The 22,799-nt window shown below is 38.3% G+C and overlaps 1 protein-coding gene and 1 pseudogene across 5 annotated transcripts in view; both read left to right on the top strand.

Annotated features, from left to right (window-relative positions):
* Positions 1–22,799, top strand: part of TTC28 (tetratricopeptide repeat domain 28) — a 708,603-nt gene that overhangs the window by 119,646 nt on the left and 566,158 nt on the right. The gene's annotated exons all lie outside the window — the stretch shown is intronic.
* The window catches only part of LOC144581398 (uncharacterized), a 59,022-nt pseudogene continuing 43,050 nt past the window's right edge, over positions 6,828–22,799 (top strand). The window contains exon 1 of the transcript XR_013532092.1: positions 6,828–6,983. The product of XR_013532092.1 is annotated as an uncharacterized LOC144581398 (transcript). The remainder of the gene's footprint in view (positions 6,984–22,799) is intronic.

The raw sequence follows: 22,799 nt of genomic DNA, 5'->3' as shown, positions 1-22,799 counted from the left end.
TGACCCAAAAGGAAATCCCATATGCCTTAAACATTTGCTCCCCATTTCCTCTTCCATCAGCCCCTGGCAACCACCAGTCTGCATTCTGTATATTTACTTATTCTGGCTATTTAATATAAACAGAGACATGCAGTATGTGATGATTTAATCTGGTATCTTGTGCTTAGCATAATGTTTTGGAGGTTTATGTACATTATAGTGTACTACATTAATTTTTGTTGCTGAATATTTCTTTATGTGTGTATGCTACAATTCATTTATTCATTCATTCATTGATGGACATTTGGGCTGTTTTTACCTTTTGGCTATTGTGAATAATGCTGTCATGAACATGTATGTACATGTATTTGTTTGAGTTTCACTTTTGGGTATATATCTAGGTGTGGAATTGCTGACTTACATAGCAGTTCTCTGTTTGACTCTTTTAGGACCTGTCAGGCTTTTTTCTACAGTAGCTGCATTGTTTCACATTCCCATCAGCAATCTACAAGGGTTCCATTTTCTCCATAACCTCACCAACACTTTTTATTTTCCATTTTAAAAATTATAGACAGTGTAGTAGGTGTAAGGTATATTTACTGTGATTTTGATTTGCATTAGTTGATGCAAATCAACTAATGATGTTGAACATCATTTTATGTGCTTGTTGCTATTTGTATATCTTCTTTGGATTTATCTTTGGTTTTGATGATAATAGTTATTAAGCAGTTCTTACAATTGATTCACACAATTGGTTTATGGTTATAAAGCAAATTACTGGATTTCTTATTTGCTTTGCCAAGAATTATACTTACCTTATATCAAGGAATCCCAGAAATTTAGAAGAGTTTTGATTTAAATTTATGCTATATTAATTTCTCTTTCCTCAAGTCAATCAGGTTATCTGTGGCAAGTTCATAGCATCATTGACATTGTCGGTGATAGTAAGAAAGGGATGACAAATAAATATTTTCAATGTAAGGTCATTCATTGAGCAAAAAACTTTCAAAAAATATTTTATTTTAAAATATTTCTATAGATTCTATTTGTGCATATTTTTGTCTATCTTATTCTTCTTATTATTTTGAAGCAGAGTCTGGCTCTGTCACCCAGGCTGGAGTACAGTGGCTGCGTCTCAGGTCACTACAACCTCTGCCTCCTGGGCTCAAGTGATCCTCCTGCCTCAGCCTTGTAAGCAGCTGGGACTACGGGTACACACCACCACACCTGCCAAATTTTTGTATTTTTTGTGGAGACAGGGTTTTGCCATGTTGCCCAGGCTGGTCTCAAATGCCTGAACTTAAGCAACCCATCTGCCTCGGTCTCCCAAAGTACAGGCATGAGTGAGCCACTGTGCTGGCCCATTTCTGTCTATCTTAAAACACTTGAAAAGCCTTCCCCTGATGAAGTAATTGACTTTCATGTCAGAAGTCAAGACCACTTTTGTGCTTTTGGCAATTTTTAACAGTAAGGTTTGTGAGCTGGCTGTTTAGCTATTGTTTGTCAGCTCTAAACCTACTCTTCTATTCTCTTCATGTTACTGGTGGGGGACTGGACAAACTACATTTCTTTTTTTCGGCTACTCCCTTCTACCAGTACAAGGTGCTTAGAGAATGGAAGTCAAGAAGTAGGACAAGTGCATGCTCATTCTTGTTTCCGTTCTGCTTGTCAGTTTCACTTCAGCAGTAGTACTTTACCCTGGCAGTGGCAATTGGTTTGGGACTGTATTTTCACTGTTCTTATTGTGAGTTTATCTTGCCCTCTCAGAAATACCAGCACCAACTACTCTCATGACGGTATCTCTGAAACTCACCTTTACACATCAGAAACAGAAAAATACCTTTTGTTTTGTTCAAACACCTATACTTTTACAATGCATCTATGATGGAGAAGTTAAAAGCATTGGTACAGTGTAATTGTGGTTATGGATAGTCCTCTAGGAAGCCATTTTTCATTAGCCTGAAAGAGGGTGCTTATATTTCCTCTTCTCTTTTCAATGTACTGTATAATTTTGTTTTCCATGCAGTTTTTTTCCTCATTATTTGTATTCAAAGTACTTAATCATGATGCTTTAGTATTTTCAAGGTGATCTAATTGCCTAATTCACCTTTTTGTGTGAGTGCAAATTTTCATGATTCATTTGGGAATTCTGTAAGTATTTTAGTATGCCTTATGTATCAAATATTGTGTTAGATACAAGAGATATAATGGTATACAAATCAGACATAGTCACTGCTTTCAAGGTATATGTATTTTGTCAGGGCCAACATACTGAGTAATTACAAAAATAATACTTCATGTTAGAGAAAAGACAAACTACTATGAGAAAATAGGGCAAGGAGATTAATCATAGTAAACCTAGTTGAATGATTTTTAAAAAGCCTCTCTGAAGTAATATTTAAGGTGAGAGCTGAAAATAAGAGTTGGTTAGGTATGAGAAGGAAAGGATATGGAAGAACATTTCAGGTCTAGCATTGAGAGTGTGAAGCCAGTGGTTCCAGTTGAGGCAGGAACCACATCACAACGGGTTTTTTTTTTTTTCACAACGGGTTTTATAACTCGTGTTAAATAGATTGGAATGTACCTAAGAGGTGATGGGGAACCATTGAATGGCTTTTCACAGGGGGATGACGTATCTATTAAGTACCTACTGCATGTCAAGTGCTGTTGTAGACACTGGGGATCTAGAAGTGATCATGACATAGTCCCTGCCTTCTGTGGTTTTCATTCTGTTGCAGGAAACAAACAAATATACAGTATATTTTCAGTACTCTTAAGTGTTATCGAAGAAACAAAGTAAGGTAAGGAGATACAAAATGAAACAGAGGGGCTGGGCGCAGTGGCTCACGCCTGTAATCCCAGCACTTTGGGAGGCCAAGGCGGGAATATCACTTGAGGTCAGGAGTTTGAGACCAGCCTGGCCAACATGGTGAAACCCCATCTCTACTAAAAATACAAAATTAGCTGGGTGTGGTGGTGGGTGTCTGTTGTCCAAGCTACTTCAGAGGCTGAGGCAGGAGAATCACTTGAACCCAGGAGGAGGACGTTTCAGTGAGCCGAGACATGTCACTGCACTCCAGCCTAGGCAACAGAGCAAGAGTCTGTCTCAAAAAAAAAAAAAAAAGAAAAGGAAGAAAAGGTAGCAGTTTTTTTTTTGAGATGGAGTTTCGCTCTTGTTACCCAGACTGGAGTGCAATGGCGTGATCTCGGCTCACTGCAACCTCCGCCTCCTGGGTTCAAGCAATTCTCCTGCCTCAGCCTCCCGAGTAGCTGGGACTACAGGTGCGTGCCACCATGCCCTGCTAATTTTTGTATTTTTAGTAGAGATGGGGTTTCACCATGTTGACCAGGATGGTCTCGATCTCTTGACCTCGTTATCCACCCACCTCGGCCTCCCAAAGTGCTGGGATTATAGGTGTGAGCCACCGTGCCCGGCCAGAAAGTGTTTGAATAGAAGAGAGAAGGCTGAGGACTGAGTCTTGTGGCACTTCAACATTCAGAATTTAGGAAAAGGTGAGAAATCAGCAAAGGAGCCTGAGGAGGAACAGCCAATGTGGTAAGAGAAAAAAACTGGAGAACGTGATATCCTAGAAGCTAAGTGAAGGAAGGAATGACCCATTGTGTCAAATACTAGATTATGTCCTGAGGAAAGACCACTTTGGTTATAGTATGGATGATGGACTACAGAGGGGCAAGTGAAATCATACAACATTTATTAAAAGTAAAGAAAATCAAAATAATAACAATGACAAAATTACAGCTAAACATTATGAACTAAGACTGGAACAGTAAAAGATAATCACACATGAAAGGTAGCCATGGAGGCACATGTATCAGCATGTATCAGACTTTCCAGTTGGGAGTCTAAGCCTCAGGTAGGTAACAAGATAAGAAAGCTGAATATGAAATTCCAGCCTTAAGCCAGGGACGGTTGAAGGGAGCCAGAGAAAGTTGATAGAGCCCATAGTTTCTGGAAGAAGCAAATATAAATTCTCTCTCTGAAGGAAAACATTCCTCATTTACCACCTAGGATTATCTGTTTAAGATCAACTAGATTTAAAGTCAAAATCCAAGATCATCAAATATAGAAGGAAACAAATCATTATTAAGAGTTGGCTGAAAAATACAACAGATCCCAAGAAGTTAAGATATTGAAGGGATCAGGTATAGAATATTAAATGACTTTGTATAAAATTTTTAAATAAATAAGAGATGAACTCACAAAAATGAGCAAGCAGCAAGCGAATATCAGATATGACCAAGAAGATTTGAAAATGAACCAAATAGAATGTCTGTACATGAATAATATAGTTGTTGGAATAAAAACCTCAACAGATTGGTTAAATAGATTAAAACTAGCTTCAGAGAGAATTAATGAACTAGAAATTACATAGAATGTAGCACAGAAGCAGAGAAATGGAGTATATGACAGAGAGGTTAAGAGAAATGGAATATGAAGGTTTAATATAGGTCTTTAGTCAGAATCCCAGAAAGCAAGTCAAGAAAATGCAGGAGAGACAATATTGGAAGAGATAATCATTGAGAATTTTCTAAAATTATTGAAAGACTTAAACTTATAGAAAATCTCAACATTTACAAAGCAGAATAATTAAACCCACACCTAAATATATTGTAGTGATCAAACGGTAGATCTACTTTTAGTTCTTTAAGGAATCTCCGTACTGTTTTCCCAGTGGTTGTACTGGTTTGCATTCCCACCAACAGTGTAAAAATGTTCCCTTTTCACTATTATTTTGCCAACATCTATTATTTTTTTTTATCATGGCCATTTTTCCAGGAGTGAGATAGTATTGCATTGTGGTTTTGATTTGCATTTCCCCAATAATTAGTGATGTTGAGCATTTTTCCATATGCTTGTTTGCCGTTTGTTTATTTTCTTTTGAGAATTGCCTATTCGTGTCTTTAGCCCATTTTTTGATGGGATTGTTTGTTTTTTTTCTTGCCGATTTGTTTTAGCTCTTTGTAGATTCTGAATATTAGTCTTTTGTCAGATGTATAGATTGTGAAGATTTTTTCCTAGTCTCTGGATTGTCTGTTAACTGGGCTGATTATTTATTTTCTTTTTCTTTTAAAAGACAAGAGTCTCATTCTGTCACTCAGGCTGAAGTGCAGTGGTGCAATCTTGGCTCACAGTAACTTCTGCCTCCCAGGTTCAAGCAGAACCCTGCCTTAGCCTCCATAGTAGCTGGGATTACAAGTGTGTGCCACGACCCCCAGCTAATTTTTGTATTTTTGGTAGAGACAGGATTTCACCATGTTGGCCAGGCTGGTTTTGAATTCCTGACCTCAAGTGATCCGCTTGTTTCAGCCTCCCACAGTGCTGGGATTTCAGGTGCAAGCCACTGTGCCTGACCTCTGCTGATTATTTCTTTTGCTATGCAGAAGCTTTTAAGTTTAATTAAGTCCTATGTGTGTATCTTATTTTGTTGTTGCATTTGTGTTTGGGTTCTTGGTCATGAAGTCTTTGCCTAAGCCAATATCTAGAAGGGTTTTTCTGATGTTATCTTCTAGAATCTTTATGGTTTCAGATCTTAGATTTAAGTCTTTGATCCATCTTAAGTTGATTTTTGTATAAGATGAGAGATGAGGATCCAGTTTCATTCTATATGTGGCTTGGCAATTATCCCAGCACCATTTGTTGAATAGGTTGTCCTTTCCCCACTTTGTTTTTGTTTGCTTTGCCAAAGAACAGTTAGCTGTAAGTATTTGGGTTTATTTTTGGGTTCTCCATTTTGTTCTGTTGGTCTGTGTTCCTATTTTTATATCAGTACCCATGCTGTTTTGTAACTATGACATTAGAGTATAGTTTGAAGTCAGTAATGTGACACCTTCAGATTTGTTCTTCTTAGTCTTACTGTGGCTGTGTGGGCTCTTTTTTGGTTTCATATAAATTTTAGGATTTTTTTTTCTAGTTCTGTGAAGAATTATGGTGATATTTTGATGGGAATTGTGTTGAATTTGTAGGCAATATAGTCATTTCACAATATTGATTCTACCCATCCATGAATATGGGATGTGTTTCCATTTGTTTATGTCATCTCTGTGATTTCTTTCAGCAGTGTTTTGTAGTTTTCCTTGCAGAGGTTTTTCACCTCCTTGGTTAGGTATATTCCTAAGTATTTTTATTTTTATTTTTTTTCAGAAAAATTTAACAGATTTATTTATAATTATTATAAAGTTGAATCACTGAAACTTATTCACTGAAACATTTTAACTTGGATTAATGCTTTATGTCTCCGCATTTATATTAAAAATTCACACCAAATGAAAATGGAAAAACTGCCAATACCTGATTTCTCTCCCCTATTTTTCCACTCGCAATCATGTATTTAGGTACCTTTTGACCCCATGGAAAAAAAATTAATGTTCAGAATGACCAATAACAGGAAGAAGAGAAGTTTTTTTTTTTTAAATGAAATGTTTTCCGTCATAGTGGATTTTTTTTTTTTGAGACGGAGTTTTGCTTTTGTTTCCCTGGCTGGAGTGCAATGGCATGATCTCAGCTCACTGCAACCTCTGCCTCCTGGGTTCAGGCAATTCTCCTGACTCAGCCTCCTGAGTAGCTGGGATTACAGGCATGTGCCACCATGCCCAGCTAATTTTTTGTATTTTTAGTAGGGATGGAGTTTCACCATGTTGACCAGGATGGTCTCGATCTCTTGACCTCATGATCCACCTGCCTTGGCCATAGTGGATTCTTAAGCACATTCTCCATGTGTGCGGGGTGCTAGCTGGATGTCTTTTGGCATAATTGTTACACATTTGGCTTGGATAGTGCGAAGGTTGGTGTCTTCAAAAAGTCCAACCAGGTTGGCCTCACTTGCCTCATGCAAAGCACTGACATCTGTGCTCTGGAAGCACAGATCTGTTTTAAAGTCCTGAGCAATTTCTTGTACCAGACGCTGGAAGGGAAGTTTGTGAATCAGAAGTTCAGTGGACTTCTGATAACATCTAATTTCACCGAGTGCCGCAGTACCAGGCCTGTAATGATGAGGTTTCTTCACCCCTCCAGTAGAGGTGCCCTCTTGTGAGTGTATCCAGGTGTTTCCTGGGTGTTTTACCACTGTTAGATTTGCGGGCAGTCTGCTTTGTACCAGCCATGGTATAGAGACCACCTTACTTACCCACCTCTCCTTTGGCTAGAGCTCTGAGTGAGAGGCGGTACTGGTGTTGGAGAGGGACGGCGGTGTGGTGGCGGCTGTGAACACCAGTATTTTATTTTTTTCTGTAGCTATTGTGAAGGGGGTTGAGTTGATTTGGTTCTCAGCTTAGTCACTGTTAGTTTATAGCAGAACTACTGATCTATGCACATTAATTTTATATCCTAAAACTTTGCTGAATTCATTTACCAGTTCTAGGAGCTTTTTGGATGATGAATCTTTAGGGTTCTCTAGGTATATGATCATATCATCAACAAACAATGACAGTTTGACTTCCTCCTTACTGATTTGGATGTGATTTATTTTTTTCTCTTGTCTGATTGCTGTCACTGGGACTTCCAGTACTATGTTGAATAGATTTGGTTAAAGTGGGTATCCTTGTCTTGTTCCAGTTCACAGGGGAAATGCTTTCAACTTTTCCCTGTTAAGTATAATGTTGGCTCTGGGTTTGTCGAAGATGGCTTTTATTATGTTAAGGTGTGTCACTTCTATGCTGATTTTGCTGAGGTTTTTAATCATAAAGAGATGCTGGATTTTGTCAGATGCTTTTTCTGCATCTATTGAGATGATCGTGTGGTGTTTGCTTTTAATTCTGTTTATGTGGTGTATCACATTTATTGACTTACATATGTTAAATATCCTCATCCCTGATATGAAACCCACTTGGTCATGGTGGATTATCTTTTTGATATACTGTTGGATTCAGTTTGCTAGTATTTTGTTGAGGATTTTTGCTTCTGTTTTTATCAGGGATATTGGTCTGTAGTTTTCTTTTTTTGCTATGTCCTTCTCCAGTTTTGGTATTAGGTGATACTGGCTTCGTAAAATTATTTAGGCAGGATTCCATCTTTCTCCATCTTTTGGAATACTGTCAGTAGGATTGGTACCAATTCTTCATTGAGTGTCTGATAGAATTCAGCTGTGAATCTGCCTGGTCCTGGACTTTTTTTTCTTGAAAGTTTTAAAATTACCATTTCAATCTTGCTGTTTGTTGTTGGTCTGTTCAGAGATTCTATATTTTCCTGGTTTAATCTGGGAGGGTTGTATATTTTCAGGAATTTATCCATCTACTGGATTAGTAAAGTTCCTCATTATTATTGTGTTGCTGTCTATCTCAATTGTAGTAATTGTTTTATAAATTTGGGAGCTCCAATGTTAGGTGCATATATATTTAGAATTGTGATATTTTCCTGTTGGACCAGTCCTTTTATCATTATATAATGCCCCTCTTTGTCTTTTAAAACTGCTATTGCTTTAAAGTTTGTTTTGTCTGATACAAGAGTAGCTACTCCTGCTTGCTTTTGGTGTCCATTTGCATGGAATATTTTTTTCTATCCCTTTGCCTCAAGTTTATGTGAGTCCTTGGAAATCACTTAAAATAACTCCATTCTAATTTTTATTTTTTAATGCTAGAACAGTAGATAGAATTCTGTCAGGATTTATAAAATGTTTTGCTGTAGTGCTAGTCTATTAAACCTTTGCATTTATGTCATACTATAAAATAGAATTTATGGTATTTTTTAATGTTTCACTTTTCTCTTTTTATAGTTTTCTGTAGAGCAAAATAACATTTGAGATCATTTTTCATATTAGCTTTGCTACTGATACAAATGATAGAGGCACACTCCTGATAGAAGTAGGGCATGAACACTTGATAAGTGTTTAACAGTGATGGTTACAGGGATAGTATATTGCAGTTACAGTTAATCCCTGAACACTGAGTTATTTAAATAGGCGTGTAGGATTCTTGTGATTGATGAAATAAACTAGAATAGTCTTGTCTTGAAAGATTTGTAGCTTGAATGAGGATAATGAAATCATAGTAATTTAGATGAACCTCACTGACATTTTATGCTTTCAAAGGGAAATGGGATCTTAAATTGCTTTGGCTAAAATTTCATAATGAATTGTAGTCACAATTCTGAAATTATGGATCTCTGTCCCTGAGAAATTCTTTTAAATAATTTACTATTTACTTCTGCAAAATGTCAATAATATCATTTATCTCTTTTTCAGGGAAGTAGTGAGTAGTAACTCTTTGAAAATGGCAAATGTTATCTGTTAGACTTTTGCATTTCATCACTAGAAGATATTTTTTCACTGAACAGCCACAGAGAAATTGGTTATCATTGATTTTAAGATGGATTGATCAGAACTCTCACTGGGCTAAAAATTTTGGAAATTAAAGTACAGATCTTATTTGATTGTGAGCAGAAGAAACTTAAAAGCATTGACTTTTCAATATAAAAGTATGGAGCTTTGAGCCAGGCACGGTGGCTCACACCTGTAATCCTAGCACTTTGAGAGGCTGAGATGGGTCGATCCAGCCTGGCCAACATGGTGAAAACCCATCTGTACTAAAAAAATACAAAAACTAGCTAGGCATGGTGCCCATGCACCTGTAATCCCAACTACTTGGGAGGCTGAGGCAGGAGAATTGATTGAATCTGGGAGGCAGAGGCTGCACTGCACTCTAGGCTGGGCCACAGGGCAACAACTCTGTCTCAAAAAAAAAAAAAAAGTATGATATAATTACAACTCTATTTTGTAAAATCAGTGATCTCCAATCTTTAGATTGAAGTAAAGCATTGAAGACTATGAATTTTATAGTGATTTATCTCTTCCAGTTTGCAAATCAAGCACATTTTTTTTTTTTTTAAAGAAAGAGAAAGAGAAAGGGGGAGAGAGAACAGGAGTCTTGCTCTATTGCCCAGGCTGGAATGCAATCCAAAAATAGGTATCAGAAACCTCCTTTATGCTGATAATTGTGCTTAACAGTGGAGACAGGAAGGAATAAGGGAAGAAAATAAGAAACAAACAGCCAACCAATATTTCATTTAAGTCTGTGAAATGCTATGCAAATGCTGAAGAGTGATTTACTTCCAATTATGTGGTCATTTTCAAAATAGGTGTAATGTGATACTGAGAAAAATGTATGTTCTGTGGACCTGGGGTAGAGAGTTCTATAAATATTCGCTGAGTTTACTTGTTCCAGGTCTGAGTTCAAATCATAGATGTCCCTGTTAATTTTCTATCTCATTGATCCATTGAATACTAACAATGTGGTGTCAAAGTCTCCCGTTATTATTGTGCGGGAGTCCAAGTCTCTTTATAAGTCATTAAGAACTTGTCTTACATATCTGGGTATTCCTATATTGGGTGCACATATATTTATGATCATTGACTCCTGTTGTTGCATCGATTCTTTTACCATTATATAATGTCCTTCTTTGTTTCTTTTAGTCTTTGTTACTATTAAAGTCTATTTTGTCAGAGACGAAAGTTACTACTCCTGTTGTTTTTTTTTTTTGCTCTCCATTTGATTGATAAGTCTTCCACCAACCCTTTTAGTCTTTGTGTGTCCTTGCTTACGAGATGGATCTGGATACAGTGTACCGATGGATTTTGACTTTTTATTCAATTTGCCTGTCTGTGTCTTTGATTGGGGCGTTTAATCCATTTAAATTTAGGATTAATATTGATATTTGTGAGTTTAATGTTGTTTAATGCTCGCTGGCTATTTTGCCTATTAGTTGATATAGATTCTTTATTATGGAGATACTCTTTACCTTTTGGTAAATTTTTGGGATGACTGATATTGGTTGTTCCTTTCTGTGTATAGTGCTTTTTTCAGAAGCTCTTGTAAAGCAGGCCTGGTGGTGATGAAATCTCTTGAGTGCTTGCTTATTTGAAAAAAATTTTATTTTTCCTTCATTTATGAAGCTTAGTTTGGCTGGATATGAGATTCTGGGTTGAAAATTCTTTTCTTTGAGGTATTGAATATTGACCCCCCACTCTCTTCTAGTTTGTAGGGTTTCTGCTGAGAGATCTGCTGCGAGTCTGATAGGCTTCCCTTTGTGGGTAACATGACCTTTCTCTCTAGCTGCCCTTAGAGTTTTCTCCTTTATTTCAACCCTGGTGAATCTAACGATTATGTGTCTTGGGGTTGCTCTACTTGAGGAATATCTTTGTGGTGTTCTCTGTATTACCTGGAGTTGAGTATTGTCCTGCATTACTAGATTAGGAAAGTTTTCATGAATAATATCCTGAAGAATATTTTCCAGCTTGGATTAATTCTCTTCATGACATTTAGGTACACCTATCAAACGTAAATTAGGTCTTTTCACACAGTCCCATATTTCTTGGAGAGTTTGTTCATTCCTTTTTACTCTGTCTTCTCTAATCTTGTCTTCTTGTTTCATTTCATTAAATTGGTTTTTGACCTCTGTTATTCTTTCTTCTGCTTGATCAATTCAACTGTTAAAACCTGTGCATAGTTCATGGCGTTCTCATATTGTGTTCTTCAGTTCCATTAATTCACGTATATTCCTCTCAAAATTGTCTATTTTCGTTAGGATTTCATCAACCCTTTTTTCAAGGTTCTTAGTTTCTTTACATTAGGCTAGAAAATGTTCTTTTAACTCTGAGAAGTTTCTTATTATCTACCTTCTGAAGCCTAATTCTGTTAATGGAACACACTCGTTCTCCATCAGGCCTTGTACCCTTGTTGATGAGGAACTGTGATCCCCTGTAGAGGGAGAGGCACTCTGATTTTGGGTATTCTCAGGCTTTTTATGCTGGTTTCTTCCCATCATTGTAAATTTATCCACCTGTCGTCTTTGTAATTACTGACTTTCAAATTAGGTCTCTGAGTGGACGTCTAGCTTGTTAATTCCCAGCATGAGAATCTGAGCAACCTACTGCGCCAGCTAAAACAGTGGCATTAAAATTCATGGTGCTTTTCTGCCTGGGAATCTCTGGTCTGGCTTCCTTCTTGAGTCTCCTTTTCAATCAGCTGAATAGGTGACTCTGTCTTCCCGGAGCTTGAAACATCGACCAAAAGGGGACCCAGTCCCGTTTACTCTGCACCAAGAACCACTGCACCGAGGCACTGGCAAAAGCGCTGCGCCAGCCACAAGAGTCGCACTGGCGACCCGTGGGCTCCTCCACTGGGAATCTCCTGGTCCATGAGCAACAAAAATTCGTCCGAAAGTGTGGCATCCTCTTGTGTTTTCACTGGGAGCTACAATCTTGAGCTGCTAGTAATCAGCCATCTTGAATCTCTCCGCAAATTTTTTTTTAAAAATTAAAGTTCTGGGGTACATGTTGTGCAGAACACAGGTTTGTTACATAGGTATACACGTGCCATAGTGGTTTGCTGCACCCGTCAACCTGTTATCTACATTAGATATTTCTCCTAATGCTATCTCTCCCCTAGTCCCTCATCCCCCAACAAGCCCTGGTGTGTGATGTTCCCCTCCCTGTATCCGTGTATTCTCATTGTTGAAATCCCACTTATGAGTGAGAATATGCGGTGTTTGGTTTTTTGTTCCTGTGTTAATTTGCTGACAATGATGGTTTCCAGCTTTATCCATGTCCCTTCAAAGGACATGAACTCATTCTTTTTATGGCTGCATGGTATTCCATGGTATATATGTGCCACATTTTCTTTATCCAGGCTGTTATTGATGGGCATTTGGATTGGTTCCAAGTCTTTGCTATTGTGAACAGTGTCACAATAAACATATGTGTGCATGTGTCTTTATAGTAGAATGATTTATAATCCTTTGGGTATATACCCAGTAATGAGATTGCTGGGTAAAAGGGTATTTCTGGTTCTAGATCTTTGAAGAATCGCCACACTGGTTACAGTAGTTTACACTCCCACCAACAGTGTAAAAGTATTCCTATTTCTTCACATCCTCTCCAGCATCTGTTATCTCCAGATTTTTTTTTTTTTGAGATGGGAGTCTTGCTCTGCCACCAGGCTGGAGTGCAGTGGTGTAATCCAGGCTCATCGCAACCTCTGCCTCCTGGTTTCAAGTGATTCTTCTGCCTCAGCCTACCGAGTAGCTGGGACCACAGGCGTGTGCCACCATGCCCGGCTAATTTTTGTATTTTTAGTGGAGATGGGGTTTCACCATGTTGTCCAGGATGGTCTCGATCTCTTGACCTTGTGATCCACCCACCTTGGCCTCCCAAAGTGCTGGGATTACAGGCATGAGCCACCATGCCCGGCTTGTCTCCAGATTTTTTAGTGATTGTCATTCTAACTGGCATGAGGTGGTATCTCAACATGGTTTTGATTTACATTTATCTAATAATCAGTGATGATGAGCATTTTTTCATATGTTTGTTGGCTTCACATATGTCTTCTTTTGAAAAGTGTTTGTTCATATCCTTTGCCCACTTTTGGATGGGTTTGTTTGTTTTTTTCTTGTAAATCTATTTTAGTTCTTTGTAGATTCTGGATATTAGCCCTTTGTCAAATGGTAGATTACAAAATTTTTTTCCCATTCTGTTGGTTGCTGGTTCACTCAAATGATAGTTTCTTTTGCTGTACAGAAGCTCTGGAGTTTAATTAGATCCCATTTGTCTGTTTTGGCTTTTGTTGCTAATGCTTTTGGTGTTTTAGTCATGAAGTCATTGCCTATGCCTATATCCTGAATGGTTTTGCCTAGGTTTTGTTCTAGGATTTTTTATGGTGTTAGTTCTTATGTTTTAAGTCTTTAATCCATCTGGAGTTAATTTTAGTGTAAGGTGTCAGGAAGGTGTCCAGTTTCTGCTTTCTGCACATGGCTAGCCAGTTTTCACAACACTATTAAACAGGGAATCCTTTCCCTATTGCTTTTTTTTGTCAGGTTTGTCAAAAATCAGATAGTTGTAGATGTGTGGCATTGCCTCCAGGGCTTCTGTTCTGCTCCACTTGTCTATATCTCTGTTTTGGTACCAGTACCATGCTGTTTGATTACTGTAGTCTTGTAGTATAGTTTGAAATCAGGTAGTGTGATGCCTCCAGGTTTGTTCTTTTTGCTTAGGATTGTCTTGGCTTTGCAGGCTCTCTTTTGGTTCCATATGAAATTTAAGGTGTTTTTTTCCAGTTCTGTGAAGGTCATTGGTGGCTTGATGGGGGGATAGCATTGAATCTACAAATTACTTTGGGCAGTGTGGCCATTTTCATGATATTGATTCTTCCTAACCATCAGCATGGAATGTTTCTTCATCTGTTTGTGTCCTCTCTTATTTCCTTGATCAGTGGTTTGTAGTTCTCCTTGAAGAGCTCCTTTCCATCCTTTGTTAGTTGTATTCCTAGGTATTTTATTCTCTTTGTAGCAATTGTGAATGGGAGTTTGCTCATGATTTGGCTCTCTGTTAGTCGGTTATTGGTATATGGAAATGCTAGTGATTTCTGCACACTGATTTTGTATCCTGAGACTTTGCTGAAGTTGCATATCAGTTTAAGGATATTTTGGGATGAGATGATAGGGTCTTTTAAATATGCAATCATGTTGTCTGTAAATAGAGACAGTTTGACTTCCTCTTTTCCTAATTGAATACCTTTATGTTTTTTTTCTTGCTAATTGCTCTGGCTAGAACTTCCAATACTATATTGAATAGGAGTGTGAGAGAGGGCATCCTTGTCTAGTGCCAGATTTCAAAGGGAATACTTCTAGTTTTTGCCCATTCAGTATTATATTGGCTATGGGTTTGTTGTAATAGCTTTTATTATTTTGAGATACATTCCTTAGATATCTAGTTGAATTTTTAGCATAAAGTGCTTTTGAACTTTGTCGAAGGCCTTCTCTGCATCTGTTGACATAATAATGTGGTTTTTGTCTTTGTTTTTTTTTTATGCGGTCGATTAGGTTTATAGACTTGCATATGTTGAACCAGCCTTGCATCCCTGGAATGAAGCCTACTTGATCATGATGGATAAGCTTTTTGATGTGCTGTTGCAATCGGTTTGCCAGTATTTTATTGAAGATTTTTGCATCTATGTTCATCATGGAGATTGGCCTGAAGTTTTCTTTTTTTGTTGCATATCTGCTGGGTTTTGGTATCAGGATAATGTTGGTCTCATAAAATGATTGGGAAGGATTCCCTCTTTGTGGATTGTTTGGAATCATTTCAGAAGGAATGGTAGCAGCTCGTCTTTGTTCGTCTGATAGAATTTGGCTGTGAACCCATCTGGACCTGGATGTTTTTTGGTTGGTAGGCTATTAATTGCTGCCTCAACTTCAGCCCTTGTTATTGGTCTAGTCAAGGTTTCAACTTCTTCCTGGTTTAGGCTTGGGAGGGTGCAAGTTTCCAGGAATTTATTTTTTTCTTTCAAGTTTGCTGGTTTATGTGCATAGAGTTGTTTGTAGTAATCTCTGATTGAAGTTTGTATTTCAGTGGAATCAGTGGTGATGTCCCCTTTATCATTTTTTATTGCATCAATTTGATTCTTCTCTCTTTTCTTTTTTATTAATCTAGCTAGTGGTCTATTTTGTTGATCTTTTCAAAACAGCTCCTAGATTGATTTTTTAAAAAGATTTTTGTGTCTCTATCTCTTTCCGTTCTGCTCTAATCTTAGTTATTTCTTGTCTTCTGCTAGCTTTTCAGGTATTTTGATCTTACTTCTCTAGCTCTTTCAATTCTGATGATAGAGTGTCAATGTTAGATCTTTCCTCGTTTCTCATGTGTGCATTTATTGCTATAAATTTCCCTCTAGACACTGCTTTAAATGTGTCCCAGAGATTCTGGTAAGTTGTGTATTCGTTCTCGTTGGTTTCAAAGAACATCTTTATTTCTGCCTTCATTTCATTGTTTATCCAGTTGACATTCAGGAGCCAGTTGTTCAGTTTCCATAAGGCTGTGCGGTTCTGAGTTTCTTAATCCTGAGTTCTAATTTGATTGCCCTGTAGTCTGAGAGACTGTTATGATTTCCGTTCTTTTGATTTGCTGAGGAGTGATTTACTTCCAATTATGTGGTCAATTTTAGAGTAGGTGCGATGTGGTACTGAGAAGAATATATACTCTGTGGATTTAGGGTGGAGATTTCTGTAGATGTCTATTAGGTTTGCTTGTTCCAGATCTGAGTTCAAGTCCTGGATATCCTTGTTAATTTTCTGTCTTGTTGATCTGTCTGATATTGACAGTGGAGTGTTAAAGTCTCCCACTATTAGTGTATTGGAGTCTAAGTCTCTTTGTAGGTCATTAAGAACTTGCTTTATGTACCGGGGTGCTCCTATATTTGGGTGTATATATATTTAGGATTATTAGCTCTTCTTGATGCATTTATACTTTTACCATTATGTAATTCCCTTCTTTGTCTCTTTTGATCTTTGTTGGTGTAAAGTCCATTTTATCAGAGACTAGGATTGCAACTCCTGCTTTTCGTTGCTCTCCATTTGTTTGATAAATCTTCCTCCATCCCTTTATTTTGAGCCTATGTGTGTCCTTGCATGTGAGATGGGTTTCCTGAATACAGCACACCGATGGGTCTTGTCTTTTTATCCAGTTTGCAGTCTGTGTCTTTTGACTGGGGCATTTAGCCCATTTACATTTAAGGTTAATATTGTTATGTGTGAATTTGATCCTACCATTTTGATGCTAGCTGGATATTTTGCCTGTTAGTTGATGCATTGTTTTCATTGTTTTGATGGTCTTTGCCATTTGGTACATTATTGGAGTGTCTGGTTATTCCTTTCCTTGTTTAGTGCTGCTTTCATGAGCTCTTGTAAGGCAGGCCTGGTGATGATGAAATCTCTCAGCAATTGTTTGTCCAGAAAGGATTTTCTTTCTCCTTCACTTATGAAGCTTAGTTTGGCTGGAGATGAGATTCTGGGTTGAAAGTTCTTTTCTTTAAGGATGTTGAATATTCGCTCCCACTCTCTTCTGGCTTGTAGTGTTTCTACGGAGAGATCTGCTATGAGTCTGATGGGCTTCCCTTTGTGGGTAACCCGACCTTTCTCTCTGGGTACCCTTAGAATTTTTTCCTTCATTTCAACCCTGGTGAATCTGATGATTATGTGCCTTAGGGTTGCTCTTCTTGAGGAATATCTTTATGGTGTTCTGTGTATTTCCTGGACTTGAATGGTGGCCTGGCTTGCTATGTTGGGGAAGTTCTCCTGGATAATATCCTGAAGAGGGTTTCCAGCTTGGATTCATTCTCTTTGTCACATTCAGGTACACCTATGAAACGTAGATTAGGTGTTTTCACATAATCTGATATTTCTTGGAGGCTTTGTTCATTTCTTTTTTTTTTTTCTCTAATCTTGCCTTCTGTTTGATTTCATTGAGTTGATCTTCAATCTCTGACATCTTTTTTTCTGCTTGGTTGATTTGGCTATTGAAACTTGTGTATGCCTTGCGAAGTTCTCATGTTGTGTTTTTCCGCTCCATCAAGTGATATATATTCTTCTCTAAGCTGTTTATTGTCATTAGCATTTCGTCAAACCTTTTTTCAGGGTTTTTAGTTTCTTTGTATTGGGTCAGAACAGTTCTTTTAGCTCAGAGAAGTTTGTTATTACCCACCTTCTGAAGCCTGTTTCTGTCAGTTCATCAGACTCATTCTCCATCCAGCCTTGTTCTCTAGCTGGTGAGGAGTTGTGATCCCTTGGAGGAGGAGAGGTGTTCTGGTTTTTGCTGTTTTCATCCTTTTTGCATTGGTTTCTTCCCCTCTTAGTAGTTTTATCTACCTGTGGTCTTTGTAGTTGGTGACTTTCAGATGGAGTTTCTGAGTGGACCTCCTTTTTGTTGATGATGAAATTATTTCTTTCTGTTTTCATTTTCCTTCTAACAGTCAGGCCCCTCTACTGCAGGACTGCTGGAGGTCTACTCCAGACCCTGCTTGCCTGGGGATCACCCATGGGGGCTGCAGAACAGTAAGGGTTGCTGCTGGTTTCTTCTTCTGTTATCTTTGTCCCAAAAGGGTACCTGCCAGATGTCAGCTTGAGCTCTCCTTTATGAGGTGTTTCTTTGGGTATTCGGGAGTCTGGGAACTGCTTGAGGAGACAGTCTGTCCATTGTAGGAGCTCAAGTGCTGTGCTGGGAGCTCTGTTGTTCTGTGCAGAGCTGCTGGGTGGGTACTTTTATGTCTGCTATAGCAGAAGTCATAACTGCCTCTTTTTCTAGGTGCTTTGTCCCAGGAGGTTGGCTTTATTGATAAGTTCCTGTTGTGCTCCTGCCTTTTTTCATAGATGCCATTCCCTGCATGGAGTAGTTTAGTCACAGTCTGCCAGCAGAGGTGTTGATGAGCTGCTGCAGGCTCTGTCCAGCTGCTGTGTGAACTGCCTTGGTAGTGGCGGTCACCCTTCCCCCCACTGAGCTGGACCATCCTGGGTCCAGCTGCGCTTGCTGCGAAACAGCATTTCAGATTGCTTATTTTGTGGGGGTGGGACCCGCTGAGCCAGATCGCCTGGTTGTCTCTGTCTGCCCTCTCCCTTTCAGTTGAATGGGAGGGTCTGTCTCCCAGGTGTTTCAGGTGACAGTTTAAATGGCCACCCAGATTTGTGTGAGTTTCTGTGCTCCAACCCAGCACCGGCTGAAACTGCCATGCTGAAAACTCATGGTGCTTTTCAGCCCAGGAATCTCCTGGTCTGTGGGCAGTGAACATTTGTTTGGAAATGCAGTGGGCACTCATCTTCTGCATGTTCTTTCTGGGAACTGCACTCTGGAGCTGTTCCTATTCGGCCATCTTGGATCCTCCCCGTTTTTTCATTTGTTTGTGTCCTCTGTTATTTCCTTAAGCAGTGGTTTGTGGTTTTCCTTAAAGGGGTCCTTCACATTTCTTATGAGTTGTATTTCTAGGGATTTTATTTTCTTTGTAGCAATTGCGAATGGGAGTTTTGCAAATGTCTTAACTGTAAACAATATATAACCACCTAGCTCTTCTTTTGAAAAGGGATCTAAACTACAGAATATAGTTGTTATGTATTTTAAAATTTAAAGATGTTTATGTTCAATTAATCGTAAACAGTTGATTAATTATAATGTATTAACTTTATACTAGGCATTGTAATGAGTATAAAAGAATTAATATAGACTTAAAAAGAAGAGAATCTAAATCCTTTGAGAATGGGACTGTTTGTTTTTATTTTTTACATTCCTGATGTCTAACACAGGGCCTGGCAGCAGTAGACATTTACTAAAGGTTAGTTGAACGAATAAATGATCACGAAGGACCTGATAGTTGCCCTCAAGAAATTTAGAGCTCCTAAATATAGTAAGATGAATATGCAGAGAACCAGACTGATCAATAGACAATAACAATGTGCTCAATGATTAGAATTTGGAGACCAGGTGTGGTGGCTCATGCGTGTAATCCCAGCACTTTGTGAGGCCAAGGTGGGTAGATCCCCTGAGGTCAGAAGTTTGAGACCAGCCTGGCCAAGAAGCAAAACCCCATCTCTACTAAAAATACAAAAAATTAGTCGGGCTTGGTGGCAGGCACCTGTAATTCCAGGTACTTGAGAGACTGGGGCAGGAGAATTATTGAACCCTAGAGGCAGAGGCTGCAGTGAGCTGAGATCGCACCACTGCACTCCAGCCTGGGTGACAGAGCAAGAGCTCAACAAAAGAAGAAAAGAGGTGTTAGAATTTGGAGGAAACATTAAAATAGGTTTCAAACATGGTGTTTGGAGTACTATTAACAAAATTATAAAGTCAGGTGAAGTCCTCTTAAAGAATGTGGGGTTCTTCTTAAAGAATCCTAAAGGTTAGGATTTGTATGTGAATCTAAGAGGCATTATAAGTTAGGAGAATGTCGTGATTGACATGGGGGTAAGGAAACACATTTATGAGCCAATGAGAAAAATGGCCTTCTTGGAAAACTTTAAACTAGAATAATGCTGGAGTGATTGGTGTTTAGGCAGATAATTTAAATTCCCAAATGCCAGTTTTACCATTCACCATCAAACTGATCTGCTGAATGAATGCTTCCAGCCATATCCATCTGCCAGGAGTCTGCCTGGCACACTGCCTCTCTGCTCTTTGCTCAGATGGTTTGACAGATGCATAGGTGGTAAGAAATGGTGCTGTTAATGTCACTAAAGCTGCCCTTTGTGAAAGCTAGCAAACCAATGTGACTTTGAGCTTTATAACTGATGATTTGTGGTGATGTTAAATTTTAAAAAATGTAGTTTTAAATGGTGTGGGATAGGCTGGGCTTGCCTTATTGTTCAGAGATTGCCATCCATGGTAGTTTGATACTGGGCTGGAAGTTCTCTCTGCTCACCCTACCCCATACTGCCTCAACACCCTAAGATACCAAAGTGAATGAATGATTTCTTTGCTCATGGTTAAAACATATATTTTTAGAGAAGGGTTCATGCTCAGCTTGCTATAAATGCATTTCTCAATCTTTCTCTAAGACTAGGGTTTAACAGAGAGGTGGATACAAAGAGCACAAGCTCAGTGAATGCCTGGTGAAGTAGGACAATCAGTAAAGGAGCATCACAGGATAAAGAACAAAGGGAAGAAAAGAGACTTGGAAGAACCAGTGACACATTTTATTTATATTACAGTTTTGCTCAGAGCTTTGACTGGAGATAATTACAGATTAACTAAAGTTATTGTGGGTGCTTGTAGTGTATTTGTCAGGATTGAATTTAGCGATTGGCTAGAATTGTACACTGTGGATTGGTAATGGGAAGAATTGAGTTCTCCTCTTGATTTGGTGGAGCATCAAACATGTTGGCACGTGGTAGAATAGGTCTTAGATGCTCCATCTAGCTTTAGATGTCTTTGATTGGAGCCCTAGGAAGATATTTTGGTTGGAGACTTGAGAGTGAGCGTATGTGGCCAAATTATTAATTCTGTATGCTGGAGTTAGTCTCTGCCCTGCTCCAGAGCAGAATTCAAGCCCCATATTTGCTTTGGGGCCTTGTTCTAAGATGATATGGGGCTAGGCTGTATCCCTCAGGGTCAATACAAATTGTACTCCCCTCACTCTGTACGTCACTGTCACAAACATGGAGTGCTTAGAAATGGCAAGAAAATTAAATGTCACTTGACAGAACTTTTATCTTTTGTTAGACAATATTTAGACAATAATAAAAAACTAGTGCATTTGAATTATATGGCATAAAAGAGTTCCAAAAGAGAGCAGCAGTATTAGGTGGTTAGAAAAACAGGTTAATGACCCACAATTTTTGTATCTAATATTCTTAATGGAGTGATTGTAGCATAAGAAACTCTGATTAAATATGTCTTTACTTAAAATTATTTAACCTTCAGCCAGTATTTAACTGTTGGCTATGGTTTTGCATTAATTTTTTTTTAACTAGGGAGAGTTAAATGATACATGTCTGTAGAGTTATTTTATGCTATTTTCTTTAACATGCCTCAACATTAAAATGTTCTTAAGAATATTGCATTATATCATTAAGAGTCTGACTATGGAAGGAATGCAACCATTTTACAGTGAGTAAATTTTTCATGATTACAGCCCATGGATGTTAAATAAAAAATGACAGCTTCTTGGATTTAATTGCAGTATAAAATTGTGACTCAGAATACTAGATTCATTGACTGTGGGTAGAAAGAGGACACTTTAGGACACTTTGTATGAGAGGCAGAAAATGTTTTGCATACTTTACAAGGGAGAGACTAAAATCTTTTGTGCAGTTTTACATTATTTATTAATGGTAGAACCACTTTGTTGAAATGAATTAAGTGTAGAGCCTTGTACTTTAGATTCATTCATTCAGCTGAAGTATAGGAGGATGATTGGTGCTTAAATTAATCTTTTCTTGCAGTTGTGCAGGGGAAAACTTTGGCAGTCCTAATAACTGGACTGCACAGCCATGGAACATTGTAGCATTACTGCCTATCTTCCATGTGTATGTGTGTAGGGGACACACACACACCCTCTTAAAAATCACTTTATTGAAGTATAATTTACATGCAAATATGATAAAACATCCATTTAAAATATATAATTCAATGCTCAATGAACCTAACAAACGAATCCATGCAGTCAGATTTATATAATTATATTTTTACTGTGCAGTCAAGATAGAGAACACGTCCATGACCCTAGAAAGCTCCCTGCACCATTTTCCAGTCAGTCCATCCCTGTGCCCCTACCTGAGGCAACCATTGACCTGCTTTCTGTCACTGTAGATCAGATTTGTCTTTTCTAAAGTCTCATACATTTGGAGTCACACAGCATGGAATGTTTTGTGTTTGGCTTCTTTTGTTCATTGTAATGTTTTTGAGATTCATTCATATTGCTCTTATATCAGTAATTTACTCCTTTTTAATGTTGACTGGTATTTTGTTGTTGTGGTATTCTAGATATATTACAGTTTATCTACTCAGTTGTTGATGGACCTTTGGGTTAGTTTTATTTTTAGTATTATGATTAACACTGCTATGAACATTCAAGTGCAAGTCTCTGTGTATATAAGTTTTTACTTCTCTTGGGTACAGACCTAGATTTAGAATTACTGGGTCACATGGTAAGTGTATAACTTCAAGGAAACTACAATATCGTTTGCCATAGTGTTTGTACCACTTTACATGCTCACCAACAATAGAGAGTTTCAGTTATTGATATCTTCTCCAACACATGGTGTTGACAGTCTTCAGTTTTGTCTGTCTGGAATTTTGCTCTGTCGCCCAGGCTGAAGTACAGTGGTGCTATCTCAGCTCACTGCAACTCCTGCCTCCCATGTTCAAGTGATTCTTTTGGCTTAGCCTCACAAGTAGCTGGGACTGCAGATACATGCCACCATGCCTGGCTAATTTTTTGTATTTTTGATAGAGATGGGGTTTCACCATGTTGGCCAGGCTGGTCTCAAACTCCTGACCTCAGGTGATCTGCCCGCCTCGGCCATCCAAAGTATTGGGATTACAGACATGAGCCACTGC

Source organism: Callithrix jacchus, chromosome 1, assembly GCF_049354715.1.
Source record: "Callithrix jacchus isolate 240 chromosome 1, calJac240_pri, whole genome shotgun sequence".
Classification (NCBI taxonomy): Eukaryota; Metazoa; Chordata; class Mammalia; order Primates; family Cebidae; genus Callithrix; species Callithrix jacchus.
Note: the sequence above shows the minus strand (reverse complement) of the source record. Positions and strands in the feature narration are given on the sequence as shown.